The sequence below is a fragment of the Heloderma suspectum genome, chromosome 1 (genome assembly GCF_057233095.1).
Source record: "Heloderma suspectum isolate Gila_16-S chromosome 1, 16-S_ref, whole genome shotgun sequence".
NCBI lineage: Eukaryota > Metazoa > Chordata > Lepidosauria > Squamata > Helodermatidae > Heloderma > Heloderma suspectum.
The window spans coordinates 201,270,567-201,287,615 of NC_139458.1; the positions used below are offsets into that span (position 1 = coordinate 201,270,567).

The 17,049-nt window shown below is 41.3% G+C and overlaps 1 protein-coding gene across 4 annotated transcripts in view; it reads left to right on the forward strand.

Annotated features, from left to right (window-relative positions):
- Nucleotides 1-17,049, forward strand: part of MYO1B (myosin IB) — a 174,891-nt gene that overhangs the window by 62,847 nt on the left and 94,995 nt on the right. The window lies entirely within an intron of this gene.

Genomic DNA, 17,049 nt, shown 5'->3' on the forward strand with positions numbered 1-17,049 from the left:
TGTCCATTCATGTAAAGGAGGGGAGGATTTCCCCTCTCCATCTGCAGCTTTCTACACTTGTGTCCTATACCATTGCCAAGGGTATCCCAACCTCCAGGAGAGGCTTTAGGGGGCTGTTGCGGATAAGGGGAGGTGGGAAAGCCCCATTCTATGAACTTGAAGTCTGTTTTGTTCACGGAAAGAAAGTTAACATCCAAGTGCACATATTTAAGCCAAAGCATTTGCATGCATACTGATTCAGAGCTGTTTCACACAACCCAACATCTTCCATCAGGAAGTTTTGTTTTGTTTGAGTTAAAAGTATGGTGGGATCCATGTGGAACTTAATCTTGTGAAGGACTTCCATATTAGTTTAGCTTCCTAGTAAGCATTCATTATACCTCTTAGATTTTTGAGCCTTGCTGAATATGAGTGGAGCAAGAGTTGCACATGTATCCTGATACTTGTTGGTTTCAGATAACTGAAGCATGTTGGGAATATTGGCCATTTGAAATAGTCCTTCATCCTATGGACCTGAATGAAATAATCTACTGTATTTCAGTTTAATTTGTATATTGGGGTGATGTTTAATATTTTCCAGTATTTTAATAATGTGGTACTAGCAGCTAAAAGGAAAGGCCATGGCTCAGTGGTAGAGCACATGCTTTGCATGTAGCAGGTCCCGCATTCAATCTCTGGCATCTGCAGGTAGGGCTAGGAAGATTCCTGCCTGATAAGCAGAAGAGGCCCGGCTAGTCGGTGTCAACAATATTGGGCTAATGGTCTGACTAAGTACAAGGCAGCTCCCTATGTTCCTAAAAGTGTTGCTGCATAGGAAAGATGTGTTTGTTCTGAAAGATTCTCCCATTTTATATATATAAAATATGTTTCAAATGGGAAGAAACTTTTAAAACTTCCAAGTGCAGCTGTTTATCAAATGCCTTGTTTGCCTCATGATGCATGGTAGCTGTCTGATTTTTTAATTGGCTTCATATTTTGGAAAAACAACATCATTTTGGTGGAAGAGTGAAGGAACATCTCAAGCACAAAAGGCTGTTTTTATACTGGAAAGAAATCTAGTTTTACAGGTGTGTCTTTTTGTAAATCTGGTCCCCCAATTCCTGAAGGTTACTTGCTTCAAAGCTCCCAGTACAGAGTTCCATTGAAATAAATACAACCAAAGTATGGATTTGAAAGTTTAAGCCGCCTTCCTCAACTTGATGCATTCCAGTTGTGTTGACTACAACTCTCATCATTCACAGCCAGCATGGCCAATAGTCCATTACATCTGGAGGGCACCAGGTTGGGGAAGGGCGGTTTAAGCACTTGTTTCTGGGAAATTTGGTTCTTGTAACCTCTTCCCTCTAGATGTAGATGATGTAGATATAGATATCTATGTAGAAATATATAAATAACAAATAACGAATGTGTTAGAGTGAGATGACCATGCACTAATTGATTATCAGCTCAAGACAGCTCTGGATGTGTATTAAAAAAACCCAAACACCTCATTCCCGTTGTTGATGAATGGAATTTGTAAGTGTGTTTGGCGATCTTTCCTGAATACTTAGAAATCATTCTTAGGGTAAAGGCAGGGGGTATAAATTATGAGAAAAAACACAACTTATAACACTAACCCACAACTAATAATGCGAGGAGAGGGTGGAACACTTGCAAGGGAAAAATGGCTGGTGGGAAGGGGTGTCTAACCTTCCCCTTGTCCCAGTCTTTCCCCCTGCCAATGTATCCAGGCTGTGTTTATCCCATAAAAAAGTGGTCAAGGCATCTAACAATAACAAAATACAGAATTATAATTAGAATATAAAAACAAATAATTTAAATGCACATTAATAAAAGATAAATGAAGAGAATCCAGCAGTTAAAACCTGTTATAGCAAATCCGTCAGTTTAAAAGCCAAACTTCTGTCTGAATAAAAGACAAAAGAGCTAGCCTGGCCTCCCTTGGCATACAATTCCCAGGGGGCAGCCACTGAGAAGGCTCTCTCTCTCATTCTTGCCAAATATGCCTCTGATGGGACAGAGAGAAGGCCCTCTCCTGAGGATCTCAATACCCGGGCAGGTTCATATGCGAGAATGTAGTTTTTTGGATAGCCTGGTATTGAGCTGTATTTTTCCTAGCCAAGCTTCAAGACAGTAATTAAGTCTGACTTGGGGAAGAAACGGCTGGAGAGGGAAAACGGAAGGATGCAAGAAAGGTTAAGCATTGGCGTTACAAAGTGACCTGGGTTTGGAATACTTCTTTGCTGAAGTAATTCTTTCTTTAGGAAGGAATGTGGGTTCACTGCCCTGTAAGACTCCCTTTCCTTCCCTCTTCCTATCACACTTTTTAGTTGCTCCTTCTGTTTATAACAACTTCCTCCCACACCTCCCTTTCTTGCCCTTTCTTGTCCTTTATTGGCAAGCCATCCCGCCAAAATCTTTTGAATTCTCTGAAAACCTAGGCATTGTACTCAAAATAAATTGTGCAAATTGCAATGGGTCTCTAGCTCCAGTTGTTTCCAAACCATCTTTAAGGTAACCCCACATATCTATTTATGTCCCGAATTTAAGATGTGCAAAGACTTCTAGTAGTTAAAAAGTGCCGTGATTAGATGAATGGCCATCTCTTGGAAATGAGATTTTTTTTTTTGAAAATACAAAGTATTAAAAATTAAGGACAGTGCATTAGGAAGAAAGAAGAACTAGACACTCCAGTGACAACATGCTTAGCTGAGTGCCTTTAATTCTAATGGGGATATTTGGATTATAATTTTAGTGAAATGGCACAATTTCTGTAATGCAAACTTTTAATCTGTTTTATGAAGCAATGGAATACTATGCTAGGGAACTTAGAAAAAAAATTAGAAGAGTTTTTTTAATGCATTATAAACATCCTTGCTTATAAATAATATAAACCCCCCAAATGTCCTAGACTCCTTACATGCATTACTAGAAAATAAAGAATTTTATTATCCAGAACTCATCCTGTATCATTTTTATTATTCCATGCTTGGGAAACTCTTAATGTATAGTTATGTAAGATTATTTGTTACATTCTCAGAAAGGTAATTGTTGTTTTGTCATGATGTCAAATTGCTTAATTGTATTGCTGCCTTTTCGCAAAACTGAAATTTTGGAATCGAATTCCTCTCATTGCCAAAATGCTTTTTTTGAGCTAAATTTGATGAGAAATGCTGAATGTGCCATTACAAACCAACAAATATTTTTGTAGCTGGGAGGCTGATTAAGTGGGATTTACTGCTTTGTGCTATGTATGGGATTCTTGCTTGTCATGAGAACAGAATTAGCTTTGGGTATGAGTCAGCCAAAGTTAAGGAATTTCAAGTCCTCTTGATTTCAGTGGAAGACTTAATCATATACTTAAATGTATTCCATTGAAATAAATGGGACTTCACTTTGGTTGGACTGTGCCTCTTGCATATTAAATCTAGCTTTGTATGATGAAGACTTTATATTAATTAATGTATTTTATTATAATGCTTCTATACTGCTTAATATAATCAAATCGCAATGTGGCTCAAACTAAAATGCATATATATTGCAATATAACCCTATTCACCCAAACAGAGCAAACACAGGGAAGAGCGGGAGTGCTCTGCCCCTCTCACATGTTTCTCTCTCCCTGAATTTGCGGAGGGTGATGGTTTGAAGAGGAGAGCCTCTTGTATCCGTGGAAGCTGTCCACACGAGCCAGATTACTGGAAAATTTGAGTTCTGGCTTTCATGGACAGCCTCCATGGATATAGGAGGCTCCCCTCTTCAAACAGTCCCCCCCCCCATAAATACAGGGCGATGGAAGTGCTCTTCCTCACATGCTTGCTCTGGGTACAGAATGCCTGAATAGGGCTCATAAAAGCAATCAATAATTTAGGGCACAGTTCTATCGAGATAGGTGGCTGCCTCCAGACTTGGCGGCGACCACCTATGCAAAGCAGGGCAGGAGAAGCATGGATTGTTCCCTCCGCGCGTCTCCTGCCCTGCATTTTTGGCTAGACAACTTTTCCACTCTTGCCAGGGAGCTCTCTCACCATTTTAAACAGCCCACGCTGAAGCGACTCTGCTGGATTCAGACATCACGCTAAGCCACCTTGAGAACAAGCTACCTTAAACAACCCTACAACAAGCCATGGCTTCTTAGGGTGGCTTCTTTGCAGAAAAACAACTCATGCCGGAAAAACTGAGTTCAGACATCACACTAAGTAAGCCATCCTGTAACCACCCATGGTGACAACCCACTGTGGCTTAGTGTGACGTGCGAACCAGGTTAGAGTATTGATAAAGTAAGTCTTAAGCAGAAATAGATATTTCTAAAATACTGACAGTTTTTTAAAAAAAGGTTAGAACCATTACATTACACTCTGTCCTTGAACAATACTTTATACACTAACCCCAATATGCATTTTTGTGGATAATGTGGTTCATGCATCAGAGCTGAAGTCTTGAGGAAAAAAACTTAGTAAAGTAGCCAGTTGCAGTTTTCCATAGAAGCTTCCCCCCCGCCATCCACCTCCTAAATGTTTGCCTCACTGAGGATTGACACGGTAATCTAAACTGCCCAACAACAATCAGATTCTGTCTATATTGAAGAAAACTTGGTTAGATGTGTGAGCTTTGCTGTTTTTTTATAGAACCTCCACCTACTTTGAATATGTAATTTATTTAGTACACTTATATCCTACCTTTCCTCCAAGGTAGCCTAATTGGCTCTCTCCCCCTGCCCCCATTTCGTCCTCAAAATGCCCAGTGAGTTAGCAGTGTTCATATGGATCCCTGTCGAACTGGATTGTCTGAAAGAATGCAAATGCGTGAAAAATTCTGCTAACCATCTTTTGAGGAAGTTACATTTTTGTAGATGCAGGTGGAATTCATTGTGCTTTATATCTTCCCTGAGGCCATTCAAATCTATGTGGATTTTATGGTGTGGTGATGCAAATACTTTCTGTTGTCCCTCCTTTTGTGGAATTTGTTTCCTAGGAGGCCTGTCATACCCTACGATCACCACTGTGTTTTAGAAGGCAAACAAAAACCTGTTTGGGAAAGCTTTTCTTAACATCTTCTGGCTGACTGATCTGATACGTTGCTTTTTTGCTATGTTAATGATTGATTGATTGAATTTCTTAATCGCCCATCTGGCCGGTCACCCGGCCACTCTGGGCGATGTACAGCAATACAACCATTTTAAAACAATAAAATTCTACATTAAAACATATTTCTAAAAATACACTAACCCACCCCAAATGCCTGACTGACCCACGTTTTTAATGTGTGACAGAAGCTCATTAATGAGGGGGCATGGCGGAATTCCCTAGGGAGGGAGTTACACAGAGTGGGGGCCGCCACAAAGAAGGCCATCTCCCTCATCCTCACCAGCCTAGTTGTCCTGGCTGATGGGACAGAGAGAAGGCCATCTGAGGTTGATCTTGTTGAGCAGCCTGTCTGGTGTTGCTGGAGGCGCTCCTTAAGATAGGCTGGGCCGGAAACATATAGGGTTTTAATGGTCAAAACCAACACCTTGAATTTGGCCCGGAAAACAACTGGTAACCAGTGCAACTCCTTCAGCGCTGGGGTGATGTAATCATGCCGGCGGCTGCCTTTAATTAGGCGAGCCGCTGTGTTCTGTACCAGCTGCAGCTGCAGTTTTTAAGAGTTTGCTTTTGACGTTGGTAGTTGTAGTAATGTGTAAACCTGCTTTTAGTTCAAGAAAGATGATGCATAAATATTGTAGTGGCATTGATATAAAATCAGTATACTTGTTGTGGTCAGGAGGGGCTGTCTAAGACTGTCTCTGATTGGAAAAACAGTCTTGAAGGAAATTACCATCAGAATCTGAGGCTACAGGGCAAAATCTTGAAGTGTGTTGAAGTCACCAAACTTAGATTTATAGAAATGTTGGTTCTTGCTTTAAAAACTGCATGGACTATTGTCCGGGGATATGTGGCAGTGTTAGACTCTGTTAGAATTGTCTTCTACTTTTTGGAGCCAAATTAAAGGCTGAACTGCGATCCATACATGCCATAAGAATTCAACTACGAAGTATCTTTTTCTAAACAAAATAACTGGCCCATCAGTTTTTACATTCCTATTCTTTCAAAAATTAATCTAAAACAGAATGGACTGCTAAATTGAATTTCTATTTATAGGCCCTATCAGAAGACCTCTTCTAAAATACTTTGCAGTTCTCACTTCTATGTAAAGTTCATAATGTTCTTGTTCCCATACGTCAGGATTATGAATCAGCAATAGTTAAAATATTTTGACTGTAACAGTGTTTGCACTTCCTCTTGTATGAGAGTTCTTTTAGTTCTCAGTATTCATAGCAAACAGTCCATCTGCTTTGGTGACAATCATTTTGTAATATTCCAGGATTCCTATAAAATAGTGGGTGTTTGAAGATGTGTGCTAATGTTTCATCAGTTCACCAAATTAAACTGTGTGTGTGTTTTCTTAATGAAGCTTCTTTGTGGCTGGAGTTCGTACATCACAACAACCTAGGTTTCTTTTAAACCCTGGGTTGTTGTGAATGAGTGAATGTGTTGGCTCCCACTGCCCGATCGCTCCCACTGAAAATGGGAAAGGCTAAACAACCCAGGGATGCTCTGACCCTGGGCTGCTTAGATATGCACTGGATTGTTGGGAGAGAGACAACCTAGAGTTGGAACTATGAGTTAAACCATGGGTTCCGATGGTGGGTTGTCTCTACTGCAGCAACCCAGAGTTCTGAGTTCACACACGAGCGTCTCTGGGTTTCTGAGCCTCTTCTGCTTGCAGTGAAAGTAGTCTGGTAGCAGCAGCCAGCGTGCTCACTTCTTCTCGCTCAAGTCACAGCAATTCAAGGTTTAAAAAAAAACATCTGGGTTGCTGTGACGTGCAAACTGGGCCAATGGCTCAGAGTGCTTTTAGAAAATAGTATGCTGTGCTCTTCTTGATTCATATGTAGGTAGGATTGTTATCAGTTGGTGCTGTAGGCTGAGAAATCCATTGACAATTAACTGAATTTTGTTGTGGAATTGGGCAAATGATCGCACCGTAAAGATGGTTTTCAGTATAAGCAAACACGCTATCACCCGTTAAAAATTGATACGAGACTGCTTGCTCCTGCTAGGGTTGCCAAGTGTTAAAATAAAATTCTGGTGCCCAGGGCCCTCTGGGTTTGGAAAGTGGAGCTAGTAGTATTTGGTCTGAGGGAAGAGCGCGGTACAAAAGCTATACATTCACCAAAGGTGCATGGTCTAAAAAAATATGAGAGTAATGCCCTTCCCATCTAGTTGCTTGCTTTTTTGTCTACTGGCCCCTAAGACAAAACCAGACCAGCAACACAGCCAGGCCAACTCTTTTTCTGGTCAGATGGCACGTTGCCATTGGCGACCCTTGCTCAGTCATGTATGATCAATGTATGTTAAAAGAGCCAATTTTTGTAAAGTTTTTTGACCTAGTTACCTAGATGAGATCCTAACTCTTCATAGGTTAGTGGTTAAAAACTGAAGCAGACCTCTAATTGTGTTTTTTTTAAGGTGAAGTCAACTATCTCAATGGAAATTCATGATGGGTTTGGTGGTCTTGGAGATAGTTGGATATGGAAACAGGACACCTCCCGGCCCTACTTCCTGTGCTCGTTCAGTGTAATATCTGAGTGTCTGTTGCCTATAGTTTATCTGCACGATTGTGGACCCTTGAATAGGCAGGACCCCCCAGTCACAAGGACAGAGCCTACACACATGGTGTGAATACATGTGAGCTCTTTCAGACAGTACATCCATGCACAGAGTGCAGTGTCAATGAGTACAATTCTGCTGCCCCCTCTGCACACATTCAGACAAATGTCTGATCAGTGCTGTTTCTCTCAGGCGATTGTGTTGAATCTACTTGTAGACATTGGGAGCATTCCATTGCCTCAAGTTATAATGAGAGCTGATCCTACATTTGGCAGGGAACAGGAGCCTTTTGTAGAGCTAAAATAGTGGAATGGAGGTTAAGTTCTGAGATTTGAATCATTCTGATAAGGTTTTTTCCAGGAAAGAAGTTTTACATAAACCTGGGCCCAACAGTTTCTGTTAGAAAGGTTTATAGATGTATTCAAAGATTTCTAGAAAACTAAAAACAAATGACCTCACCTGAATTCAGAAGCGGCAAGAAAATCCAAGAATAAACAATGCTTAATTCTGGTTGTGGAGCTAGATAGCATGGTGCACAGAAGCACTCTCTGTATGAAACTTTGCATGAATTGGACAGATGCGGACTGAAGTCTTTGGCTTGAGTGCTGATGGGTCCCCCTCTCTTAAACTTAATAGCCACTAATATGACCATTAGTTGTTGAGGTCCCCAACTGCAATTAAGAACAGCTGCCGGTCCCTTTCATTGAAAATGTGCCATTTATGTTTAAGGCTTTAATTTCCCCCCCCTTGTTCAGTTTTCAGCATACAAATGGCACCCATCTGCTGTCCTAAGTGCCTTGAGCCATTATTTAAAGTAACAATAAGGTTGCCAGCAAGAAATCCTTACTAACAGCCATTTCTCAGAAAAGCTGAGTGTGCCTCCCCCACCCACCTTAATAAATAACTAGCCTGCCTTGTTTCATACCTAGGTTTATAGGTTTTGGTCTGAGAAACCTTTGATTTATAAGAAGGGATAAAAGTTCTAAACTTACTGTTGGGACAGGCACAATTTATTCAATGTATGCAAGATGGAATGCATTATTTTAAATAGCTTAATGGTTAAATCTTAATGTGACTGCCCCACTGGTCTTCCATGCCATGTGGCTAAATGCTTCAAATCCTAGTTAAGATGGATTCCTGTTTAGCGGTAGCTGTAGTTAATGCTGGCAACCATGCACCCCTTAACTATCCTTAGGGCTGGCAGCCTGCAGGAAGATTCATGTTAAAGGCTGTTGGGGAAGACTCTTGCCCCCCATTTGCCATGAGTGTAAGGACAGGCTGCACTGCATCTTGTTATACCGTATGAAGCCATCTAATCCAGGTCTCGATAACATAAGGTCTATGATTTCATTCATAGAAGCACATTCATAGAACACATTCATACAATGTGTTTTTATATATTATTTCACTAACATTTACATTTTTGTGCACCCTTTCCCCTAATATATGCATTTTTGTACACATTTTTTGATTGGCACACTTGGTAAAGTGCAATTTTCGACATATAACTGCATTTCAATTTGTGCATTTGTTCAGGAAGTGCAAATTAGGTAAATTGGCATTAATATGTGAACTGAATGAATTTTATCTCTAGTCCCTACTGTGAACTAGTTAACTTTTCACTTATTAATTGTGCTAACTTGACTAGCCAATAGGGATTGGCCTCTAGGCCAGCCTTCCCCAACCTGGTGCCCCCTAAATGTTTTGGAGTACAGCTCCCATCAACAAGAGCCTACAATGTCAATTGTTAGGGATTATGGGAATAGTAGTCCAAAACATCTGGACAGCACCGGGTTGGGGAAGGCTGTGCTAGACGTTGTGTACTTGAACTTTCAAACAGCTTTTGATAAAGTCCCGCACCAAAGACGCCTGAATAAACTTAGCAGTCATTGGATAAGATGAGAAGTCCTTATGGATCAGTAACTGGTTAAAATTAAGGATGCTGAGATTAGGAGTAAATTGACAGTTCTCACAATGAAGAGTGAAGTTCTTTAAGGATCTATCTTGAGAGGACTGGTGCTTTTAAACTTGTTCATACATGATCTGGACTTAGGGTTGAGCAGTGAGGTGGCTAAGTTTGTGGATGACATCAGATTGTTCAGGTTGGTTTAAAAAAGGAAGGGTTGAGAGGAGCTCCAAAATGATCTCTCCAATGTGGGTGAATGGACAATAAAATGGCAAATATAGTTCAATGTAAGCAAGTGTAAAATGATACTAATTGTGACAAAATCCTAATGACACATACACTGATGGGGGTCTGAACTGGTTCTGACTGACCAAGAAAGGGATCTTGGGGTTGCAGTGGATAGGTCAGTGAAAAAGTCAACCCAGTGCGTGGCAGCTGAGAAAAAGATGAGTGGGGATTCCGGGCAGAGAAAAGGAAGTACTTCTTCACACAGGCATAGTTAAGCTATAGAATTCTCTACCATAGGATGTGATGGCCACTAACGTAGATGGCTATTAGTCATGATGGCTCTTTGCTACCTCCAGGATAAGAGGCAGAATGCCTCTGAATAGCAGTCGCTGGGAAACAGTAGTAGAGGGCTATTGCCCTCATGTTCTGCTTATGGGCCTACTGTACGTATCTGATTGGCTACTGTGGGAAATAGTGTGCTGGTCTACATATGCCTTTGGTCGGATCCAGCAGGGCTCTTTTAGGTTCTTCCCTTGAATATAATTATTAATTAGTTTTCAAAATTGCTTTTGAATTCTATCATTGTTAGACTTATTTATTACCAGTTTTTAATTTTGTGTTTTTTTACTTTGTGGGGGGCAGGGATCAAGGTTTGGGTGTGGTGCAGGATCTTGCCACATATTACGTTGAAGGAGTTCCTCAACCAAAAAAAGGTTGAAAACCAGTATTTTTGAGATTACTGTGTTCTCAAGAAATTGCTGCTTTAGTCCCTAACTAGCCCATTAAGATGAAAGGGAAAGATGTTCGTAATCTATCATGGCGGTAACAAATCCTGGCTATGCAGCAGTACCTCAGTGTCACAGGGGGCTCTGATTTGCCACAAACCAATTGCTGTTCTCTGTGAATGAGTGACAAATTTCAAACTTGGCCTTGACTTTCAGGTAGCAGCCTTTGCATCTGTACATTAAGGGCCAAAATAGACATTACTTTACATCCATATCTAGTGGCTGTCTCTTGTCATGTCTATTCCAGAGTAGGTGCAGTCCCTCACATCTGGATCAGGATCCTAATGTGTGGGGGTGTAGGGGGCGATTGGGATTGGGCCCCAAGTCCCTAGTCTAGAGAAAATATGAAAAAGGATGTACCTGGGTAGATAAGGATTTAAGGTAATGTTTGTTCTTGCCGTAAGGTTGACTGTCTAAAGAACAGCTTAAAGCAATAGTGTGCTGACATAAGGCTTCCAAGATTTGGGAAGTTGGGGGTTTTTTGTACTAGAAACCCAAAGTCTACCAACCAGAGCCAAGTGCAAAATAGTGGCTCAGGGGGTAGACACACCCTTAAAATTAAAGGACAGGCTGCTTCTGAAGAATTTGGTGCCCAGGAATTTGGATTCACTACAAGAACTGATCTCACATTCCCTTCAAACAAAAATAGATTCCTAGTTTTCCCTAAAGCTATCTTAATTTCAGCAGCCTAATTTTTTTTAATAACTCTTGTAGTTGTTGCTACTGTTAAACAATAGGGAGTCAGAAACTGGCTGATATACCGCAGATCACCCATAGATCTACCAGTAGATCCTGGTTTACCTTCTGCCCACCCCTGGATTAAAGTAAAGAAGAATTTCTACAAGAGAAAGCAGTCAGCCCTCATCCTGCCCCTGTCCCCCGTCCCAAGTGCTTGAGAGTCCAGCAGTGGAAGCTGTTGCAAAATCTACTTTAGAAAACTGATTTTGTGAAGTTTTGTAAATTATGGGTAATTAAGTAGAAATATGTTGTAGGAAGCCTAGGGGCCTGTATTTCTCTTTCTAGATGGATGATGATGTTCGCTTTTCAATATTTAGGAACTTTTTCCTCTCTCCCCCAGTTCTGCTCACTCAGTAGTTTCCATTTTAAATCTTGATCATAAGAATCTAAGATTACTCATGTGAGTTCAAGGTTGTAAATCGAATGACAAGAGCCCTGGGGAATTCTGAACAACACACACCTGTTAACTGAAGTTCTGTACAGAGAAATGTCTAGTTAAAAAAGCACTCTCTCTGTCAGGCATGTGTCTGAGTACAGTGATTTTTACCTTAGCAATAAAATGTAAGGATAAACAGGAGGGGAATGTAACATAACACATGCCCCACTATGATTATGTTTAAAACGATACCCTTGGGACATGAGAAACACTCTTTAAAAAATATTACCATTCAATGTTCGGAGAGAAGCGTGCAGTTCACACAAAATGGTTTATAGGTCAAATTTGCTTTTATCTCTCCGCCTCCTCCCCCCACTTCCTGGATTGCAGCTGTAATTGTATATTTTCCACAAAGAAGAGAAATATTATATTTAGAGTAATATGCAATGATACAGTCCATGCTAACTAATAAAACCAAATTCATTATAACTTTTTTTCCTTTAAAAAATATGCTTATGAACTTGTTTTTACTTAATATTTTAAAAGCAGGTCTTTTTATTTGTGAAGCCTTAGGGTTCTTAGTACTGAGTTCCACTCCCTTTCTATCTTCTCATATGTTTACCTCCCCCTCACCTTTTAAAAAGCATGAAATCTCTGTTTTCTCTACTTTGACTTTAGTTTAAAACCGCTGAACAGCTATGGAAATGTTTGAAGCCACTGGAAATGTGGTCCAAAATTACTAAATTCCTGTAGCAATTCTATGCTGCATATATGCAAAATGAGAAAAATACGCGCCACCACTTCTGAGTCTTATTATGGGACAGGATAAAAGGGAAAACAAATTACAATGGCTGGATCCCGCACTCCCCTGGAGCATTAAGAGTTGGCACTTGCAAGACAAATGGAAGCAGTGTGCCTTAATGTGGGATTTGAAAAGAGCTATGAGTCAATTAGGCTTGGAGGCACTGAGAGTATTCCAGATGGTGGGGGCATTGTAGAAGAAGGATATGCCACCTGCTGTGGGTAAGCAGCAGGGACAGACTGCACTGTTGTTTGCTTAGTGAAGGGAACGTGCTTTGTGTTGTGTGTGGGGGTATTAGTGAGGGGAGTGCTGCATTTGGAGGGAGTGTCCTTGTGCTATTAAGAAACATTTAAATGCTAGAAAGACCATTCCAGTTTCTCAAAGTCAAACACAGAAACCTTAACTATGGACTGACATCTCCTTAGAAAAGAGAAGAAATGCATCATCAGGTTGAAACAAAGGATCCAACAATATTCAGTGCAAAAGGGAAAGGTTTAACTCTGTGCATGCGACTGTCAAACACAAGCATGACACCATATTTCAACTAATAGTCTTTTCCTCTTTTGTCAACTTTCTTTTTTACAACTTTGCTATTCCTTCCCTTCCCATTGTTGAAGTAGGGGAAGGCTTCTTGTTTTGGAGCACATTTTAAAGGATTTGGTTTGATTTTTTAAAACTAAGAGGCCATCAACTTGCCTATGACCTCATCATCAAAAGGGTCTGAGATCATCTACATCAGTCTGCTGAGAAGGGTGGAGGCGAGGAGTTCTTGATGGCTGTTGATAACTGTTAGATCTCACTTTCATTGGAGATTCACGAAAGCCCAAGTTTGAGCTTGAAGCATCGTGAGACACTGATCTTTTAGTGACTAAGGGTGCAATCCTATACACATTTACCTGGGGGTAAGTCTCATTCAACTCACTGGGACTTACATTTGAGTAGATATGCACAGGATTGTGCTGTAAGGCAAAAAATATCAAGACAGTGGAGATTGGGGAGAAGGTATTGTTACATTGTAGAGTACATTTGCCCCAAGGTAGGACAGAATTAGAAAGTTTTCAAAAGTCTGCTTCAGAAGATAGTTCTCTGCCGAAAGTGTGATGCTTGAGAAAGTGGGCCAGCATAAAGAAAGGAAGGACAATGGAAGCTGGTTGATGGGAAATCTGTTTACAGCAGTTGAAAATCCCTAAGAAGTTAGAGGGTGGATTCTAGAATTTAGACAAGAAGATTGTGAGGCATGGTGTGTGCTTGGGGTAACTTGCTAATGCTTTTTATGCTGCTAAACCCTCCGTTATAATGATTGATTCTTCTATACAGCATTGGCTTGGAATTAAGAATCCCTATTAAGTTTACCCGAGTGCTTCTAGGTTTCAAAAACAGTGGTGCAGAGGAGGTGGTGAACGGCAGCATAATGGCAAATTCAGAAGTGCAGGGTCCCTTCATGACAGTCACAGCCATGCCCCCTTCTAAGTTTATACAACCTTGTAAGATATAAAACCCTCACCTGGGATCCAAAAACAGTGCAGCTGAGAGTAAGGCCGCGGTGGCTTAGTGGTTAAGGCGCTGATCTGCAGACCGGAAGGTCGGCAGGTCAGCAGTTCGAGACCCGAGTGCCGCGTGACGGAGTGAGCTCCCGTCTTCAGTCCCAGCTCCTGCCGACCTAGCAGTTTGAAAGCAAGAAATTGCAAGTAGATAAATAGGTACCGCCTCGGCGGGAAAGGTAACAGCGTTCCGTGCACCTCGGTGTTCAGTCATGCCGGCCACATGACCACGGAAGCGTCTTCGGACGGCGCTGGCTCTTCGGCTTAGAAACGGGGATGAGCACCGCACCCTAGAGTCAGACACAACTGGTTGGGGACACCTTTACACCTTTAAAAAGGACACCTTTTTATTTCAATTGGATGTCTGAGAAAAAATGCAGGGGTGTTAAAATCTTTTTCACTCACTCACTCACTCACTCACTCAAACACAAACATGTTAGGTTTTCAAAATATGACACTCTGTGGAAGCTTCACCCTCACTTGGTGCCAGGGAAGGGGAGGAGACAGCTGGAAGAGCCTGGCCCACAGCAGTAGGCTGGGAGTGGTAGGGACCCGGCTGAGACCTGACTCTTAAAAAAGTCCCGGGTCTTCGTCCCTGTGAGACCCCCCCCCCCCGCACTACTACACCCCTGGTAGTGAATAGGAACTGAAAAAGCTGTTCGAATCTTTACTCTTCTAAAATGTAATTTTGCAAAGAAAATGTGGCTGTTCAACATGGAGTAGCTTAAATGGGTACCCCAATGTCATCTGGAAGAAAATTTAGTGGGGGGAAGTTTTGTTTTTGATGTGGTATGAGACTAATATGGCTGCCTTTTCATGATAGACTTTACAACAAGCCCTTATTTCATTTTTTTAAGGGCAGTGAATAGGCTTGCTGACATCCTGGCAAAGTAATTTGAAACACATGTTTGAATCTCTTAAATGAGAAGAACGCAAAAGATTTATTTGGTTCGGTAATTATATGGTTGCTCAGAAGACTGGCATGTAGTTGAGGTTTATAGCTATAGACGTTAACAATATGAAGGGGACTGTGTACTGATATGGTTCAGGACTTCATGGATGCCATGAGAACATGGGGCTGTCCCAATATCATCAAGCCCTACACATGTGGCAAGTCACACTCTGGACTTCGTTACTGTATGTCTTCACTGAGATGTGTAATGTTCAGTTCATGTGTATAGGAAGAACACTTGTCAATAGGGTCTGTAGCACAGAGTCACATTACACAGCTGCAGGAATCATGATGCTCCAGTGGGGAAAAGCAATAGACCTAGTACGGGACTCTCTAAAGTGAGAAATGAGCAATGAGACCAGAGCCAGAGAACAGAATGATATATACTTTATTAGAAAAATAGAAGTAGCATACACATAAGCAACTTTCAAATATGGCTGACCACTATTTAGTCAATTCTATGGAAGGACTGGGGGTGAAGAGAAGTATTATGATAGAATTACATGTGTGGAACGTAGACAGGGGAGGGAGGAGAAGAGGTTGCCTCGGATAAAGAGATAGGAGTGCACAGGGGGTGGATAGATACATGAGGGATCTAATTGGGATGGTGATAGGGACCTGAATTGCAGATAACTAGACCTGCAGAACAAGGGTAAACCTTGGAGTTAGTGGAGAGAAATAAGGAATGATTGGAGAGAGAAAAGATTGGTTGAAAAGAGAGAGGGGGTTGAAACATAAATATTATCTATTTCAAGACAAAGAGAATATGGAGTATGCTTCCTTTGGTGTCTGCGGTGATCTAGGAGTTCATTTTGTGGACTGGAACATGAAAGTTACAGAGACCATTCCTTAAATATTATGGATCACTAAGTATCCTGGCCCTCAAAATACAGTCGGTTAAGGGCACAGGAAGGTGATGATGGGTGACCAAAGGCTGGTGATGCCTTATTAGGTCCCCTTGAGCCCCACCTTTCCAAGTACAAAGTAATAAAATCAACTGGATGGGGAAAGGAAAACTAGGGAAGGAAGGTGGTCATGGTAGTGGGATGAAGGCAGCTGACTATGGAAAATCAACTCTCATTCAGTGTGGAGGTTAGTATGAGCTGCAAGAGTAACATGAACTGAACTTTTACTGGAAGGAATTCCTTTAAGGCCTTGGTTTAGGGGAGGGTTTCCCCCAAGAACAAAACGGCGAAGAGTTATCTAGGGTTCTTGTGGGCTTGCTATTGGTGGTGAGTGCAAAAGTGCAAAAATTACTTAGGCTACTGCCAAGCCCCATGTATTTCACTGGGGTGAAGAGATTTTCCTCCCCAAAAACCCTGTAACGGCAACTACTGGACAACAAACAGTAAAATTTACAAAATGATAAGACACTTGCTGTGTGAGGTAGCACAAAAATCATGCCATAGCAAATAAGTGTGCACTGCAGTCAGTATGCCACTAGAAGCTCGAATGTAATTCAGTTTACCTGCTCCGCCAATGAATTGTTTTAACATTTGTTGGCATGACTTTAAACAACTGATTCAAATGTTAAAACAGTGTGCCATTCATGGGTATGTCAGCAGTAAGTTAGATTACTACAGTTTGTCTGCACAGAACAGATGGAAGTCCTTCTTATAATCTGGTAGCGGTGTCAGCAGAAACTGGTATATCATGTAAACTTAAACAGGGTCAACAAATGACCAAAGAGTCAAGAGGAGCACAGAACGTTTGGATAAATTGAAAGGGAAAAGGAAGTTTGAACTGATAGTTGTTTTCTTCAGCCAGAGCCACAGTGATGTCCTCTGGATAAAACCTTGATTTACATGTGCCTTAAAGCAGGGGTGGGCAACTTATGGCCCTCCAGATGTGTTGGCCTACAGCTCCCATTAGCCCTAGCCAACATAGCCAGTGGTGAGGGGTGAGGGGAGTTCTAGGCCAAAACATCTGGAAGCCCATAAGTTGCCTGTGCCTGCCTTAAAGTGCGGAACTGATTAAATATCCTTATTTATGTTAATGGAGTCTACAAGGGTAGCTAACACTGTGCAGCAGGATATCATACAGAAAAATGATTAAAGCCATGTAAAGGA